The sequence below is a fragment of the Saimiri boliviensis genome, chromosome 16 (assembly GCF_048565385.1).
Source record: "Saimiri boliviensis isolate mSaiBol1 chromosome 16, mSaiBol1.pri, whole genome shotgun sequence".
In the NCBI taxonomy this organism is placed as follows: domain Eukaryota; kingdom Metazoa; phylum Chordata; class Mammalia; order Primates; family Cebidae; genus Saimiri; species Saimiri boliviensis.
Genome location: NC_133464.1, coordinates 86,429,627 through 86,447,774, shown reverse-complemented (window position 1 = coordinate 86,447,774; position 18,148 = coordinate 86,429,627). Strand labels below are relative to the sequence as shown.

At 44.9% G+C, this 18,148-nt stretch overlaps 1 pseudogene; it reads left to right on the top strand.

Moving 5' to 3' along the window:
* Nucleotides 1-9,331: 9,331 nt before the first annotated feature.
* Nucleotides 9,332-11,662, top strand: LOC101033623 (E3 ubiquitin-protein ligase MARCHF2 pseudogene; annotated as a pseudogene).
* Nucleotides 11,663-18,148: the final 6,486 nt, after the last annotated feature.

Genomic DNA, 18,148 nt, shown 5'->3' with positions numbered 1-18,148 from the left:
GGAGGCCATAGAGAGCAAGGGTCAGGCAGGCACACAGACACAGTCGGACAGCTCTGAGGACCATAACTTGCCTAAGAATTGTCCCTGGATTCTCCAATTTTGAGTTAGGGATCTCAGAACATTCTTTTTTAAAAATAATTTATCCGTCCCACACAACTGAAACTTTGTACCCTCTTACCAACATCTCCCAAGAACACTCTTAAGTAAAAACATTTAATAGTCAGGTTTAAAATTTCAAAGCAGAGCAGGCATCTCTTCAAATACATCTTTTCACCTATTGCCTGGAAATGCCCAAAAGATGCTGTATTTGAATGGAAAAATGAATTCAGGATTATTGGTCTTGTGAGCAAAATGACTTCCAAAACACAGACTTCCCAAAGGAATGAATTTAAGCTCTTTGTAGCCCATCCCAAAGGTCATGGCAGACTTCCCCACAAGGCACAGTGACCAGATTTCCGGGATTCTTCTGGTGGAAGTGACACTGAATTCGCTGAAATGAATGCCTCCTGCAAACTCAGATACTTGAGATCATAAGCCAGACTTAGTCCTTTGGGTCTGGGGATTGATTTCCCTGGGCAAAATATTGCACTTTAGTCCTAAGAAAAAAGTCTTTGAAAAACATTTTGGACATTAAATTAGCTCTACAAAGTAACATTTCGGTGCTTTAAAGGATAACCAAAAACACATGATTTCAGCTTCCCATAAATCAGAGAGGGTTTTGCCTGAGAGAAAAAATGCATGGCAAAACACATCACGAATAAACAGTTTAAGGCAATAATTAGGTCGCACAAGTAGGTCAAGGATTGGGGAAGGTGACATACACATTTGCGTTCAGGTGGAGCATGGAGGGCCATGTTAGCGTCAGCCCATGTCTGGTGAGAGACGGGGTACCAGGAGTGCTGCTGTTCTCAGGTGACAGAGTGACTTTTGGTCTCTCGGTTCTTCACTTGAAGCCTGAGCTATCTCATATAAACTTTTATTTGGCATAATTTAGAGAAAATAAGACCAAGTTATTACAAATCTCAAATATAGAATTTATTGAGGAAATAAACTTTTACTAGTCTTCAAATAACCCGGCTTCCCTGTTAACATTGCTCACCCATCACCACCTGAACTAATGGATGGATAAGGGAAATTGACAATCAGCACATGTGAGCAAAGCTTTTGAACTGTGTAAAGGTCTTGAGTGGGAAACACTGCCAGGATTTTAAAATATCCTGCATTTGATATTGTTGGCATTGTAATTAGCCTTGTTCGTGAAGCAATTCTTTTTGAAGGAAGGTCTTTGATGAAATGATCACAGCATTTGCATTAGAGTCAGGATAAATGTGGCTTTACTCTATGTGGAAAAACACTCATTTGACTTTCATCTAGGTTGTGAGGTTTGTTGGGAATTTCCTGGACACTTCATGACTCTTAGGCAAGGGTTCTTTGGAGAAGTTGGGGGTAAGGGAGTGAGGGGTAAAGTATTGAGCATCTTCTGTGTGCCAGGGATTGAGCTTTTAAAAATGTCCAATTGTAAAATACTTAAAGAAGTTCTTTAAGAAGGCTTATTATCTTGATTTTACAGGCAAGGAAACCGAAGCTGGAGAGATAAAGATCATTTAACCAAGATTCACGGTGACCATCATTTCTCCATCTGATGTCCAGCAATATTGTCCAGGACTGGAAAATGCTTGCGTTGGGTCAATGTACAGTTTATCAGATTTGCAAAATCTCCTAAAGACGGCCTTGCTCTCTTCTCCAAGGCTGATGACTGGGATAGGAACTCAAGGTGCATGAATTTGAAGCCGAAAAAGACCAATCCTCTTTTTAATTAAAAGAAGTCCTTTATTACATGAGCACTGGCATTGGTCAAAGCATGAAGAGCATCAGGGTGCCTGGCTTTGAATCCCGAGGAACCACGCAGCAGCACAAAACTCATCAGTGCTTGTTGGTGACGGAGTGGAGTCCAGATGACTGGAGATGAGCCCACATGAGGTCCTTTGCGGTAACGACAAAGTAAATGGCAAAAGAACAAATAGTACCAAAACAAGTAACACTAGAATGAGTAAAATAATACAAGTAAATAAAATAAGAATTTAAGTAAAGGACTGGGCTTTGTGTGAGGTTTGATACTTAGCGATAGGTACTTCTGAGGATAATCTATTACTATGTAGTCAGTTTCTGTTAGTGTGCAGATGATATCCGGAGTTCACAGAACTCTCCAAGCATCCTCGTCGGCAGAGGAAGCTAGTCCAGTTGTCCCTCGGGTGCCTGAGTGGTGACCATGCAATGTTGTGAGTCGGGCAGGAATAATATTCCATGTGCCATCTGTGTTCAGTGATGGAAATTTCTCTAAGAGCTGTCTCTAAGAGTTGAGGTGAATTAACCCACTTGGTATGTGGCTGTTTAGGCAACAAGTAACGTCTTTCCTCACTATGGTGAAAGCTAGACCATTTGTTGGTTAATATTACAGCCCTCTTTTTAACCAAAAAGGGATTTGATAGGCAGGGTTTAAAAACTCAGGAAACAGCCGGGTGCGGTGGCTCACGCCTGTAATGGCTCAGCACTTTGAGAGGTCGAGGTGGGTGGATCACGAGGTCAAGAGATCGAGACCATCCTGGTCAACATGGTGAAACCCCGTCTCTACTAAAAATACAAAAAGTTAGCTGGGCATGGTGGTGTGTGCCTGTAATCCCAGCTACTCGGGAGGCTGAGGCAGGAGAATTGCCTGAACCCAGGAGGCGGAGGTTGCGGTGAGCCGAGATCGCGCCATTGCACTCCAGCCTGGGTAACAAGAGCGAAACTCCGTCTCGAAAAAAAAAAAAAAAAACCTCAGGAAACATTTCTAGTCAAAATTACTTTCTCCATCTATGTTAAGAATCACTTGGGACTGCTCTGGCAGCAGGAGAAAAGACGAGATTAGATGGGCACCAGCAGCGGCTTTCATGTTCCATGATGATAAGTGTTAATATCCTGTGCTGAAAAGGATGCTTCAGGGTGATCATCTTTTATTCACCTCAAAAAAGTTTGAGCTTTAATATGTTTGTAGATGGATCAGTTGGGTTCTGAAGGTTAACTTTGTCTATTTTTTTTTTTTCCAGAGTGGACACCGTTGCGGAATTGTATGAGAAAAACAAATCGTTCGGAAGGGGCTCTTTTCACCACTCAGATTACTTTTCAAAGCCTAACCCAAAGCTGGGCCCTCTCTACGGGTTCCAATAAGCAACAGCAGGAGGCAGCCGAAAGAGTGGTTCCCGGAAAGTGATCACATCTTTTGTTCATTTGGTTGTCTCACTCGCACAGTCTCTTAGACTGTGACCAACTTTTTGGACCTCATATTTTAGAGGACTTTCACGCCCTGAAGGAGAAAAAAGTGGTGGAAGGGACTTGACCTTGCTTTACCTATTGAATTTTCCAAGAAGGAGTCCTGCCATCACGTCCTAAATGTCGGAGCTCCTGTCCCTGTACTTGTTCTCCCGGTGAAAAAGACTTTGAGTCTCTCTCTCCAAGCAAGCCACATTCAGAGCCTGTTTTAACTCTGTCCAGTCACCAAGAGTTTAATGAATCCTTTTCCACAGCCTCTCAGCTGAACCCATCTTGCCTTTCCATCTCCTTTGCTGGTCTGGACCGCTTGTTTGCACTTCGGACAGCCTGCCTTGAGATAGTGTAAGAGAGTTCATTCAGATGTGAGTGGAGTCTTTGCCGTGTGCTGGGCACAGGGCTTGGCAGGTGGGGCCCTGGGGTTGGAGAGCAGAGCAAAGCAGAGGCATAAGTAGTGGGAAAGGTGGGCGCTGAATATTTGCTGAATATGACTATGGGGACAGAGGCAGGGTGTGGAAAAAGACCATCACAGGGGAGCCAGGGCCAGCTTTCTGAGGCTGAAATGGTTGGTTACCTGTGACCAAAGCAGCCTTCAGCCCCTCAGCAGTGGTGGTTTGGGGGCTCTGGGGCTGGAGAGAGCTGAACGTGGCTGTGTAAGTGGGAGAGGTCAGACACCTGGGCATGTTGAGAAACGCTGAGTTTGCCCTGTCCCCGCGGCTCCTTTGTGGAGATCTTTTAGTTTGTAATTAGTGGTAGGCGGGTAACAGCTGCCTACTTGGTATATTTGTGAGTTGTGCATAAATATAGAACACCTGTTTATTAATAACAATCACCTGTTAAGAAGAGAATAAATACTCGGATCAGAAGCTGCTCAGGGCTTCAGCCTGGAATGCCGTCAGCCCCTGAGGCCCTCAGGCTGTGGCCCCAAGGATAGATCCACTCTGCTGCTCTGTCTGGGGTCTGCCTCTCATTACCTTCAGCGCTGCCTGGGTGGGGTCTCCCGAGGGCAGAGAGAGGATAAGGGAGAAAGGCCAGAATGAGGCATACGTATAAGCTGAGGCATGGGGCTTGCCCTGGGTCTGTCCACTCACTGGTTCTCCTGTTAAGAGAGTCAGCTCTGGGGAGCAGCAGTGTTCAGTCTATGCTTGTGAACAAATGAGCTTTATTCCGGAAGTTTAATCAGTTGTTGATGACTAATTAGCCACCAAAGACAATTCCTTCCAGTCAAGCCCTGGAAGACTCCATCTGGATTCTGTGTAATGGTGATTGTTCCTGCAGCGGCAGCCCCTTTGGATCAGACAATCCTGAATTTGAGAAGGACACTGAGGGTGTAGATTCCAAGTCTCAGGGTTTGAAAAGAAAACCTCAAAAGTCATTCTGGCCCCCTCTCTACTTGATAATGGTGTTATAATTCAGCATGTTGAGGGTGACATTGAAAGGAAATTGTAAATGACGGCAGACTTATGGAAAACTGCTGATTAAAAAGAAAGTCTTGGGAAAATTCCTGGCTTTCTCCTTTTCTCTCCAATCTCTTTCATATCCCCCACTTTACGCCCGAAATCCAAAAATCTTATAAATTGTTAGGGGAGAAAACCACACATTAGAGAGTAAGAACTGTGCAATCAGTTATTCTATCTATCATCTGTCTGTCTGTCTATCTATCTATCATCTTTATCTGTCTATCTATCTATCTATCTATCATCTGTCTATCTATCTATCTATCATCTTTATCTGTCTATCTATCATCTATCTGTCTATCTATCTATCTATCTATCATCTTTATCTGTCTATCTATCATCTCTTATCTATCTATCATCTGTCTATCTATCTATCTATCATCTTTATCTGTCTATCTATCTATCATCTCTTATCTATCTATCATCTATCTATCTATCTATCTATCATCTTTATCTGTCTATCTATCTATCATCTCTTATCTATCTATCATCTATCTATCTATCTATCTATCATCTTTATCTGTCTATCTATCTATCATCTCTTATCTATCTATCTATCATCTATCTATCTATCTATCATCTTTATCTGTCTATCTATCTATCATCTCTTATCTATCTATCTATCTATCTATCTATCTATCATCTTTATCTGTCTATCTATCATCTCTTATCTATCTATCATCTATCTATCTATCTATCTATCATCTTTATCTGTCTATCTATCTATCATCTCTTATCTATCTATCTATCATCTATCTATCTATCTATCTATCTATCATCTTTATCTGTCTATCTATCTATCATCTCTTATCTATCTATCTATCATCTATCTATCTATCTATCTATCTATCATCTTTATCTGTCTATCTATCTATCATCTCTTATCTATCTATCTATCATCTATCTATCTATCTATCTATCTATCATCTTTATCTGTCTATCTATCATCTCTTATCTATCTATCTATCTATCATCTATCTATCTATCTATCTATCATCTTTATCTGTCTATCTATCTATCATCTCTTATCTATCTATCTATCATCTATCTATCTATCTATCTATCTATCTATCTATCTTCTCTATCTATGAAACAGGAGTCAAAGAACAATTTGGGGGATTTTAGATACAGCTAATATGAATCTAGAAAAATCCTCTCTTGAAAAGAAAATCACCAAGAAGCAAAGCAATCCAAGAGTCTTTCAAGTTACTCCGTAAAATTGCTTACAAACTTTAAAAACATTTAATCTTTCCCTCCCACGATCATCCTCATATTGCCTGGATTCACATTCTGCATGGCATCCTGAGTTTTTAATTAATATAAGATAAATTATGTTAAGTAAAACAAGAATACTTTTGTCAAGTAAATTTGACAATAAAACCTTTAAAGCATGTAGAAGCTTACAGGCAGAAATATAACATTTTGCCACATACATTTTAAATAAAATAAAAATAGAGGGACAATTGAAGTCGCACCACAGTCCTGTTCCACCCCTGACTGAGCCATTTAATTTCTCACACTTCCCACCAAGAGGCAATCCTTATCTTGAATTAGGTATGTAGTATTTACATCAGTGTTTTAATACCTTCACTACAAAACTAAAACCACATTCTTTGTTCATCTCTACTATAGTTATGCATAAAATTAAAATAACATAAGGTATTGGTTTGGGTTTTTTAAAAAATCACGAAAACGGTATCCTACTGTACAGTTTCTATGTTTTCACACTATTTCTCCCTCTCATCATGTTTTGGAGACCTAATACACATAGATGTCGTTAATTCATTTTAAATGTGCTTTATTATGCCACTGTATCAGTATGCCATAATGTATCTATTCCCAATTGATTTTCAAATATATTGAGGTATATTTGGTTCTAAGATTTTCCCTATTAAAGTGTTAGAAAGCACATTCTTACCCATGTCTCCTTGTGCACCTGTGTTTGGAACTTCTTTAGGGTATGTACCTGGAGGTGGAGTTACTGGGTCTTGGGCAATGATGTCTTCAGCTTTATTAGATCTTGCCAAATGGCTTCCCGATGTGATGGTACCAATCAATTCTCCCATTAACCTATAAACAGGGCGTGGAATTTTCACCACTCCGTGTTCTGGTCCTCATTTGGTAGTTCCAGAATTAAGTACTTACTTACCTTTTGAGCATAAAATTGCATTTCAACTTATTTTTACTTTCCTGATAACCATTCGGGTGGATCTTCTTTTTATATATTATTTGGCAATTTAGATTTTCTCTTCTGTATATTGCCTGTTGATGTCCTTTTCCTGTTTTCATTTTCTCTCTTGATTTTTTCTTATTTGCTCATGGGAGATATTTATATATTCTGGATACTCGGCTTTTCTTGGCAATTTGTATTCTCATGCGTTTTCTCAGTGTGATTTTCGAATAAAGGATGGACAAAGTAGAGTATGCAGAAAGAAGACTTTTCAGCTCATCAGGAGATCTGAGTTTTTGTTCCAGTTTTGCTACCAACTTGCTATTTGATCTGGGACAAGTCATTTCCTTTTCCGGGAATGTAGCTTCCACAGCATTAAAGTGATAGAATTTGATCCCAGAATCTCAGTCTCTTCTAGATATACAATACTATCAGAGTTAGATAAGATTAACTGAAGAGAGGGTTAAGCCCAAATTAGGGAAAATCCTGAATGCTAGAACATTTAAAACCAGACAGAAAATATATAATTTTTAAATAAATTGTAGCGTTTAAAAACATTGTTTTCATAGTCAAATCTGTCATTATATTTCAAATCCCCTGAGGGCAGGCACCACATATGTTTGCCTGCTGGGGAATACCCTGTGCCTTAAATCATGGCTGCATAATCTTTTTTTTTTTTTTTTTTTTTTTTTTTGAGACGGAGTTTCACTCTTGTTACCCAGGCTGGAGTGCAATGGCGCGATCTCGGCTCACCGCAACCTCCGCCTCCTGGGTTCAGGCAATTCTCCTGCCTCAGCCTCTGAGTAGCTGGGATTATAGGCACGCGCCACCATACCCAGCTAATTTTTTTGTATTTTTAGTAGAGACGGGGTTTCACCATGTTGACCAGGTTGGTCTTGATCTCTCAACCTTGTGATCCACCCGCCTCGGCCTCCAAAAGTGCTGGGATTACAGGCTTGAGCCACCGTGCCCGGCCTGCATAATCTTTTTTAAAAGAAAATAAAAATAGAGGGCCAGCTAAATGCTCACCACAATCCTGGCACAATCCATTTCAAGAGGAATGGTTTGTTGAATGACTGAAAGATTGGTGATCAGCTTATTAGGTATATAATCAATAACTTGGTACTTACCTATCTGGGATAGTACTTAAGGATGTTTTCTGTTGTTCCTCTGAGGTGCGTTAACGTTCCCCTGCAATCTTCCTTACTCTAACATTCCCCTGCAATCTTACTTACTCTATTAGTAGAATAATATCTTTGAGGTTTTTTCTTTTCTTTTCTTTTTTTTTTTTTTTTAATGATTATAACTTTGTACCAGTGGAGTCTGACTTAATGAATTTTTATTGTGATTCAAAATGAGAGTTATTTTAACTTGTTGGTACCTCTGTATTTTCTAGAGAGAATAAAAATGCTAATAATAATTAACAAAATCACCTATTACTTTCTTCCCATTGGCCCAAAAAAGCAACTGGAGACACACTCTAAATTTTAAATGAGAATATCCAATCTGTCTCATGGCTGATGGGTTTTAGGAAAATGAATTTGAGTTTGTTTCATTACTTCATGGTGACTCTGGTTTCTAAATTGAAATAGGAGTTGATCATCAATCACTCTCATTATGCAGCTGTATTTGCAAGGCGATTCAGCATCTCCGTAAGACTAGGGCTGGTTAAACGATGGTCTATTTTCCATTTCTCTGTATTGGAACCTAGACTCTCCCCTTGGTGGGTCCCTAAATTAGTCTGTTTTCATGCTGCTGATAAAGACATACCTGAGAATGGGAAGAAAAAAGAGGTTTAATTGGACTTACAGTTCCACATGGCTGGGGAGGCCTCAGAATCATAGCGGGGAGTGAAAGGCACTTCTCACATGGCAGGCACAAGACAGAAATGAGGAAGAAGCAAAAGTCGAAACTCCTGATAAACCCGTCACGTCTTGTGAGACTTATTCCTTATCACGAGAACAGCATGGGGAAGACTGGCTCCCGTGATTCAATTACCTCCCCCTGGGGGCCTCCCCAAACACGTGGGAATTCTGGGAGATACAATTCAAGTTGAGATTTGGGTGGGGACACAGCCAAACCACATCAGTCCGTCTGCTAATAAATATTTCTTTACAAAATATTTGTGTCAAGTGGCTGACAGAGAGCTTCCCTTCTTGTTGCTGCATTGCCTGTGGGTCCCGTGGCTGTGTTCTGCCCACCTTGCTTAGATCTGCCCTGTCCCTGGGAAGTCCTGCTGGGATGCAGCGCAGTCTCCCTCCCAGGCGCCTCCCGCAATTCCCCTTACTGGGTGGAGCCGGCTGGGGTGAACAGAGGGGCCTGCGGGGCCTCCTGCCCTCGGATCAGGCTCCTGGGACCACGGGCCTCGGCCTCTGAAGATACGGGGCTCCCTGTGGCCATGACGGGTGACTGCTGCCACCTCCCCGGCTCCCTGCGTGACTGCTCTGGCAGCCCTGCCTTCTCCGAGGTGGTGGAGGCCACGGGCCTTGGACCGCCCTATGGTGTGGATGGCCGGCTCCTCTGCACCGTCATCCGCACCTTGGACACACCGAGCCACGGTGCCTTCTGCCGGATCTGCCATGAGGGCGCGAACGGGCAGTGCTCGCAGCCCCCATGCGGCTGCACCCGCACGTTGGGCACCGCGCACAGGAGTGTCTGGAGAGGTGGCTTTCCTCGTCCAACGCCAGCTACTGCGAGCTGTGCCACGCGGAGTTTGCAGGGGAGAAACGGCCTCGACCCCTCACAGAGTGGCTGAAGGACCCGGGCCGCGTCGGGAGAAGCGGAGGCTGTGCTGCCACGTGGTGTGCTCCCTGTTCAGCAGCCGCCTCGTCTCCGGCTGGTCGCGCCTGCGCGGGGCCCAAGACCACTTCGGGCTCCAGAGCCAGCTGGAGGCCGTGGGTCTCAGTGCCCTCACCATCAGCCTCCTCACTATCGGCCTCGTCACCACTGTCCTCCTCACCAACTATGTCCTCCTCACCAACTATGTCCTCCTCACCGTCTGTGTCCTCACCATCTATGTCCTCCTCACCATCCATGTCCTCACCATCCATGTCCTCCTCACCATCCATGTCCTCACCATCTATGTCCTCCTCACCATCCATGTCCTCACCATCTATGTCCTCCTCACCATCCATGTCCTCACCATCCATGTCCTCACCATCCATGTCCTCCTCACCATCCATGTCCTCACCATCTATGTCCTCCTCACCATCCATGTCCTCACCATCTATGTCCTCACCATCCATGTCCTCACCATCCATGTCCTCACCATCCATGTCCTCACCATGTCCTCACCATCTATGTCCTCACCATCCATGTCCTCACCGTCTATGTCCTCACCGTCCATGTCCTCACCATCTATGTCCTCACCGTCCATGTCCTCACCATCTATGTCCTCACCGTCCATGTCCTCACCGTCTATGTCCTCAGCGTCCATGTCCTCACCGTCTATGTCCTCACCGTCCATGTCCTCACCATCCATGTCCTCACCATCCATGTCCTCACCATCTATGTCCTCACCTTCCATGTCCTCACCGTCTATGTCCTCACCGTCCATGTCCTCACCGTCTATGTCCTCACCGTCCATGTCCTCACCATCTATGTCCTCACCGTCCATGTCCTCACCGTCTATGTCCTCACCGTCCATGTCCTCACCGTCTATGTCCTCACCGTCCATGTCCTCACCGTCCATGTCCTCACCATCCATGTCCTCACCATCCATGTCCTCACCGTCTATGTCCTCACCATCCATGTCCTCACCGTCTATGTCCTCACCATCCATGTCCTCACCATCCATGTCCTCACCATCTATGTCCTCACCATCCATGTCCTCACCATCCATGTCCTCACCGTCTATGTCCTCACCATCCATGTCCTCACCATCCATGTCCTCACCATCTATGTCCTCACCATCTATGTTCTCCTCACCATCTATGTCCTCACCATCCATGTCCTCACCATCCATGTCCTCACCGTCTATGTCCTCACCATCTATGTCCTCACCATCTATGTCCTCAGCATCTATGTCCTCACCGTCTATGTCCTCCTCACCATCTATGTCCTCACCGTCTATGTCCTCACCATCCGTGTCCTCACCATCCATGTCCTCACCATCCATGTCCTCACCATCTATGTCCTCCTCACCATCTATGTCCTCACCATCCATGTCCTCACCATCTATGTCCTCACCATCCATGTCCTCACCATCTATGTCCTCACCATCCATGTCCTCCTCACCATCCATGTCCTCACCGTCCATGTCCTCACCGTCTATGTCCTCACCGTCCATGTCCTCACCGTCTATGTCCTCACCATCTATGTCCTCACCATCTATGTCCTCCTCACCGTCTATGTCCTCACCATCTATGTCCTCCTCACCATCTATGTCCTCACCGTCTATGTCCTCACCATCCATGTCCTCACCATCCATGTCCTCACCATCCATGTCCTCACCATCCATGTCCTCACCGTCTATGTCCTCCTCACCATCTATGTCCTCACCATCCATGTCCTCCCCACCATCGTCCTCCTCACCATCGTCCTCCTCGACATCTATGTGCTCTGGATGCTGGTCTCCTTTTGCTACCCTTGCCAGCTCTCCTCCTAGTGAAGAAAGACGAACCGGAAAGTACGCCCAAGGATCCGGGAGGCTGACAATGTGGGGGGCCACCAGCATTCTCTGCTGGCGGCTGTACTCCTGAAGAAGGTGGCTGAGGAGTCGCCGCTGTGAAGGCAAGGCTCCCCGGGGCCTGCAGCAGAGACCCCAGAGGTAGCTGGTGGTGTCCTGTCCTGTGGAAGGATGCAAACGGCCCACACTTCCTACACCACGCGAAGCCTAGTCTGTGATCCTGAATGGAGATATTTTCAGTTTTTTCATTTTTTTTGCACACTTTTGTTTGTATCGAAGACAGGTGGGACACAGTCCTGAGCTTCTGACGGAGCAGGCACCCTGATCTCATGCTGAGATCCTTGCAGCACCTTCTGGGCCAGCAGCTGAGGCCAGTGTATCAAGGGCGTCCTTAGAGCTGGAACATTCCAGCAAGCTTCTTGCGCGTCCCTGCACCTGGTAGGCCCACTGTCCTGGCACCCTTGACTTTCTATAAAAGTTCCACTGTGTTTCAAAAACCTACCCTTAATGAATAAAAGGAGCCTTGCTTGACAAAAAAAAAAAAAAAAAAAAAAAAAAAAAAAAAAAAAAAAAAGAACTCTGATGTTGTGTGGGAGAACTCCTGCTTCCCCAGAGGGGAGGGAGAGATACTTTGTTCCCACTACTTCTAGATTCTCTTTCCATTGTGTGTGTGTGTGTTTTTTTTTAATTTTTATTTTTTCATGAGAGAAGACTATTCCAGTAATGTCAAGGAGATGTGCTGCTGGCGTTAGGAGAGGTTGCTTCTGGAACCACCCTTACTTACTAGGTTTAATTGGAGTCAGGGTCAAGTCCTGACTTAAGAATGCCAAGAGACAGTAACAAACTCAAGGGACTCTTGGGATATGAATCAATACAGTCACTTAGGAGACAGAGATGGCGATTTCATTCTGAAGTCAACATTTTTAACAAGAAACAGAATCAGGCTGGGCATGGTGGCTCATGCTTGTAATCCCAATACTTTGGGAGGCTGAGGCGGGAGAATTGCTTGAGCTCAGGAGTTATGGGCTGTAGTATGCTACGCCAATGGATGAGGTATCTGTGCTAAGTTCCACAACAAGATAGTGACCTTCTGGAAGCAGGAGACCACACGCTTGCCTGCGGAGGGGTGAGCCAGCCCAGGTCAGGAAGGGAACAGGTCAAAACTCCCACACTGGTCAGCAGATCAGTAGTAGGACTGAGCTTGTGTATAGCCACTGCCCTCCTCCAGCCTGGGCAATATAGGGAGACTCTGCCTCTTTACAATAATAATAATAAAAAAAAAGACCAAAGATGGGTGGTAGAGGAAGTCTCCGTTTGGCCTCTTAGGGCAGAATAGGGTAGGGCTGGAGGGAAAGACCATCTGAGTCTCTGACTGTATCTGGTCAAATATTTGAGGACTTTCCAACCTGTTTAGTTCTTTAGGGAGTTCTGACTCAGGATTTCTTTTTCTTTCTTTCTTTTTTTTTTTTTTTTTTTTTTTTTGAGGCAGAGTCCCATTCAGTCGCCCAGGCTGGAGTGCAGTGGCGCAATCTCAGCTCACTGCAACCTCTGCCTCCCGGCCTCAAGCCATTCTCCTACCTCAGCCTCCCGAGTAGCTGGGACTACAGGCACGTGCCACCATACCCTGCTAATGTTTGTATTTTTAGTAGAGACGGGGTTTCACCATGTTGGCCAGGCTGGTCTTGAACTCCGGACCTCAGGTGATCCGCCCACCTCGGCCTCCCAAAGTGTTGAGATTGCAGGCGTCAGGCACTGTGCCTGGCCCCGACTCAGGATTTCTTCACAACAGCCAACTCTTCTAAACACAAATCTGTTTCTTTGTTTTCCTATCCATGTCCCATTTTTTGCCATCCAGTCATGAAAGGAGGCCAGTAGATTATCAGTTTATAGCTAGGGAAAGAAAACATGTGACTTTGGGTGTAAGTGCATCTAAGAAATTGTGTTCCAACATGGCCATGTTGTTATAATTTTAAGTATATTTCAGAAACCCATTTGCATACAAAATATTCTCCTGTAAGCATGGAATTGCTAAGGTCATCTTTGACATTGGTTAGAAATCCCAAGGGCTCTACCCTGAAAGGGCTATTTCTAAGATTTATAAAAAGGTGAACTGAATGGGGACAATGACCACCAGGTTCTATGCAGATCACTGGCCTGGAGGATTTTCATAACTTTTCTCCTGTTTTATATTTATGCTATTAAAATAATACACTGGCTGAAATCAGGGAACTTGGAGGGACAAATGGAGTTCTGTCTTCCTGTAAACTGTGGGAAGCTAGCTATCTGGTTTTGCTAGAGAGAGGAACAGGACTAGCATGAGATACTGCTCTTGTCATTACACAAAGCTGGCCATGTGTGCAGAGCCATGACAAGCCAGGGGACTGTGAGAATAAAAGACAATGGTCCTGGCAGAGCTGGTCCCATCCAAGGCTGCACAGAGGAGGGAGGCTGCCTGGATGGTGACTACAACCTTCCTGTGGGTTCCATTTCCCTGCCCAACCTGGCCCTGCCTGGGACCCCATAACGTCACGTGCATGCTGACAACTCTCCAGGCGCCGCCGGCTCCCCATCCACGCTCGTTTTCTCTCCACTCCATGCTGTGCAGCCTGTGGCAGCCCCTTCACTCACCTCGACACGGCGTCGAGAGCAGAATTCGCGATCTTGCGCTGAGTCAGCTCCTTCTCATGACACCATCTGTCACTTTGTGACTCCAGGCTCGCCCGTCTCCTTCCTCTGCTGTGTTTGGTTGATGCTGCTGATTCGTCGATGCTGCCTTTGTTGGTGCTGCGGCAGCTTGCCACTGAGCTCCTCTCTCCACTCCTCTCTCAGCTCCTTCAGCAGCACTCCTCTGGCTCACAGCAACGTTTTCTTCACTCCTCTGTCTGTCTCCTGGCCTTGCCCTTCTCTTTCGCCTGCAAACAACTCCCTGCCTGGTCACCCTGAGCTTTGCTTTGATCATGGGAGTCCTATGGTCAAAAATCTTCATCGGCTTCTCTTGGTTGCTCACTGAGTGAAGCTGCCTCTTCCTAACAGACACACTCATAGAGTTTGTGACTTGGCCCAAATTACCCTTCTGGCCCCAAACTCTAGCCAACTGTACTGCCCCACGCACTTGAACATTATGGGGTCCCTGCTGAACAGCCTTTCTCCTTGAGCCAATTCATCGGTTGCAATCCCATCCTCTAGGGCTTAGAGGAACAATTCATAGAAGCTGCTTTTACCTCCCTGAAACTCTGAAAATGACTCCACACCTCTGATTCTACAAAACTTTGTACCTTCTTATAAACTTTATTACACCTGTGTGGGATTATACTTATGTAAGACTGTGTCTTTTTGACCACTAGATTCTGTTTCCTGAGGATATGCACCATTATTTTCTCAATGTCATTTCGACTGCACTGGGCCATCAAGTGTGCTTTTCAGGGACGGAAGTCCTGAGGGAATGAATGACTAAAGTTCCAACTTGTACCCTTAGAGAGGAATCACAACATAAATACATTTTTTTTTTTTTTTTTTTTTTTTGAGACGGAGTTTCGCTCTTGTTACCCAGGCTGGAGTGCAATGGCGCGATCTCGGCTCACCGCAACCTCCGCCTCCTGGGCTCAGGCAATTCTCCTGCCTCAGCCTCCTAAGTAGCTGGGATTACAGGCACGCGCCACCACGCCCAGCTAGTTTTTTATATTTTTAGTAGAGACGGGGTTTCACCATGTTGACCAGGATGGTCTCGATCTTTCGACCTCGTGATCCACCCGCCTCGGCCTCCCAAAGTGCTGGGATTACAGGCTTGAGCCACCGCGCCCGGCCACAACATAAATACGTTTAAATGTAACACTTACATCATTACTAGTTAATGTTTATGTTCAGTCATTTCAATGGTTTCACTGATAAACAGAAAAATTTTTTTTTTTGCGCTTAATACTAGCGACACCTAGGAAACACTGGACATGTGGGATCGTAAGGCTGGCATTTTCCAAAACCTTTGTATAAATGCCTCCAGACCACTATATTAGTCAAGGATCTGTAGAGGGACAGAACTAATAGGAGAGAGATGTATATATAACATATATATTTATAATATGTATATTTATATTATAAATATATAATATTTACACATTATATATGCATTATATTTATATTAATATATAATATTTACACATTATATATGCATTATATTTATATTATAAATATGTAATATTTATATATGTGTATTATATATTTATAATATAAATGTGTATTACATAAAATATGTGTATTATATATTTATAAAATATTTATATATTTAATATATTTACATATCTATTTAAAATATACATATATATAAAGGGTAGCTTATTAAGTGCTAACTCACACGATCACAAGGTCCCACAATAGGCCGTCTGCAGGCTGAGGAGCAAGAAGGGCCAGTCCGAGTCTCAAAACTGAAGAACTTGGCGTTCAATGTTCGAGGGCAGGAAGCGTCCAGCATGGGAGAAAGATGCAGGCTGGAAGCCTAGCCCAGTCTCGCCTTTTCATGCTTTTCTGCCTGCTTTATATTTGCTGGCAGCTGATTAGATGGTGCCCACCAGATTAAGGGTGGGTCTGCCTTCCCCAGCCCACTGACTCCAATGCTAATAATCGATTTTGGCAACACCGTCACAGACACACCCAGGATCAACACTTTGTGTCCTTCAATCCAGTCAAGGTGACGCTCAGTATTAACCATCACAGCCGTGTTATGAATCATATAAGAGAGTTCAATTACTTTTTAAGTCTGTCTCATTTTATAATTAAAAAATGGTGTCCCTTATCTTGATTACACATCTAGTCACTAAGAGTTGCATTGGAATGCCTTTTATTTATTTATTTAGTTTGAGATGGGGTCTCATTCTGTCGCTCAGGCTGGAGTGCAGTGGTGTGACCTCGGCTCACCGTAGTCTCAACCTCCCAGGCTCAAGCAATTCTCCTGCCTCAGCCTCCCGAGTAGCCGGGACCGCAGATGCACACCGCCACGCCTGGCTAATTTTTGCATTTTTTAAGAGACTGGGTCTCCCTATGTTACCCAGGCTGGTTTTGAACTCCTGAGCTCAAGTGATCTGCTCGCCTCTGCCGCCCAAAGCATTGTGATTATAGGTGTGAACCACCATGCCCAGCCTCAAATGACTTTTGGATGTCTCTCAAATAAAATTTGCTTCTATTGATGCTATCAAATTCTGCGCTGCAGGCTGTGAAGGTGAATCTGAGGGGGAAATGGGCCAGCAGCACCACTGAATAAATGCTCAGCATCTGGGGGCAGTGGCTCTGGCCTCACAAGTTAGGATCTGGCAGGTTTGATTCTCTACTTACCAGCAAGGATGCTACTGAAATGAAAGAGCCAACGGAAACAGGATTCCTGCGTTTGTGTTTAACGGAACTCTTTGAGGAATGAACACACGCGTGTGGGCAGCGGCCAGGTTATGCTGCAAGCATAAACAAGCCACAGCAAAGTTTATTTCTTGCTTCCCCAGTGTCTGTGGAGGTCAAGGCTCTCTCCAGAACAGCTGCCCTCGAAGGGGACAGTGGGACAGGCTGGTCTGATTCTGTGGTTCCATCAGCTCACCCTTCAACAGCAGCCTCTGCTGTCCTTGTACCAGCAGAGAGAATATCTGAGGCCCGGCCTCCTGGAAGTTATGTGGGCTGAGGCCGCAGCTCCACTGTCATCACGGGGCTGGCCATGGAGTGTTTAGGGACCCAGAAGAGGACAAGGGAAGGTTGGTGAGTGCTGATGACTTCCACCGCTCGTGAGAGACCGGCACAAGGAGTCACTTCACACTTTTCAGTTAGGCGAGTACTCACTGAGCCAATACTTCACATGTAGCACTTTTTTTTAGCCTAGGCAGTTGGTGTGGGTGGAGAGGGGATGGTACATAAAACAGAATCCTTGTCCTCTAAGTGTTGAGAGCATTCTGCAAAAGCAAGAGACTTGAAAGAATTTAACAGCAATGAAAGGTCTCCTGTGGGAACTTTCCTAATTTTATTTTTCAGGCAATTTTTTTTTTGGGGGGGAGAGGAGTCAGGAGGAGATATGGGCGTTTCAGGCAGAAGAATAGCATGAGCAAATGTGGAAGGGAGGATGGGGATCCTTACTGAGGAGGAGGGGCCTGCAGAGAGGGAGGAAGAGAGACAGAGGAAGAGGTGGGGGAGGTCAGGTTTTCTAGAGAAGCTGCGGTCTTGGGAGAAAAGGCATCAGAATTAGGGTGCATAGCCTTGAATTCTCACTCTGGTTTTCCCACTTACTGCTGTGGGACCTTGATTGAATCAATTGACCCCATTGGGCCTCAGTCCACTCCTTGTAAAACGGGTGGGAAGCACTGGACTCATCCCAAGGCTTGTTCGGAGGCCTAAATAACAATACATTCCAAGCATTAGAACAGTGCCTGATGGAGTGCAAAACGCCCAGTCCGTGTGAGCCCTGCCATTCCGGAAGGGGTGGGTTAGGAGCGGCAAATGTGCAAACTGCAGATTCCAGGAGAGTTGGAGCTTTATTCAATATAGAAGGGAGACCCGGGCTTAAAGGAGATTGCCCAGTATCTGTGTAAAATCTGCATGATAAGGTAAACCCCCATCGTCTCT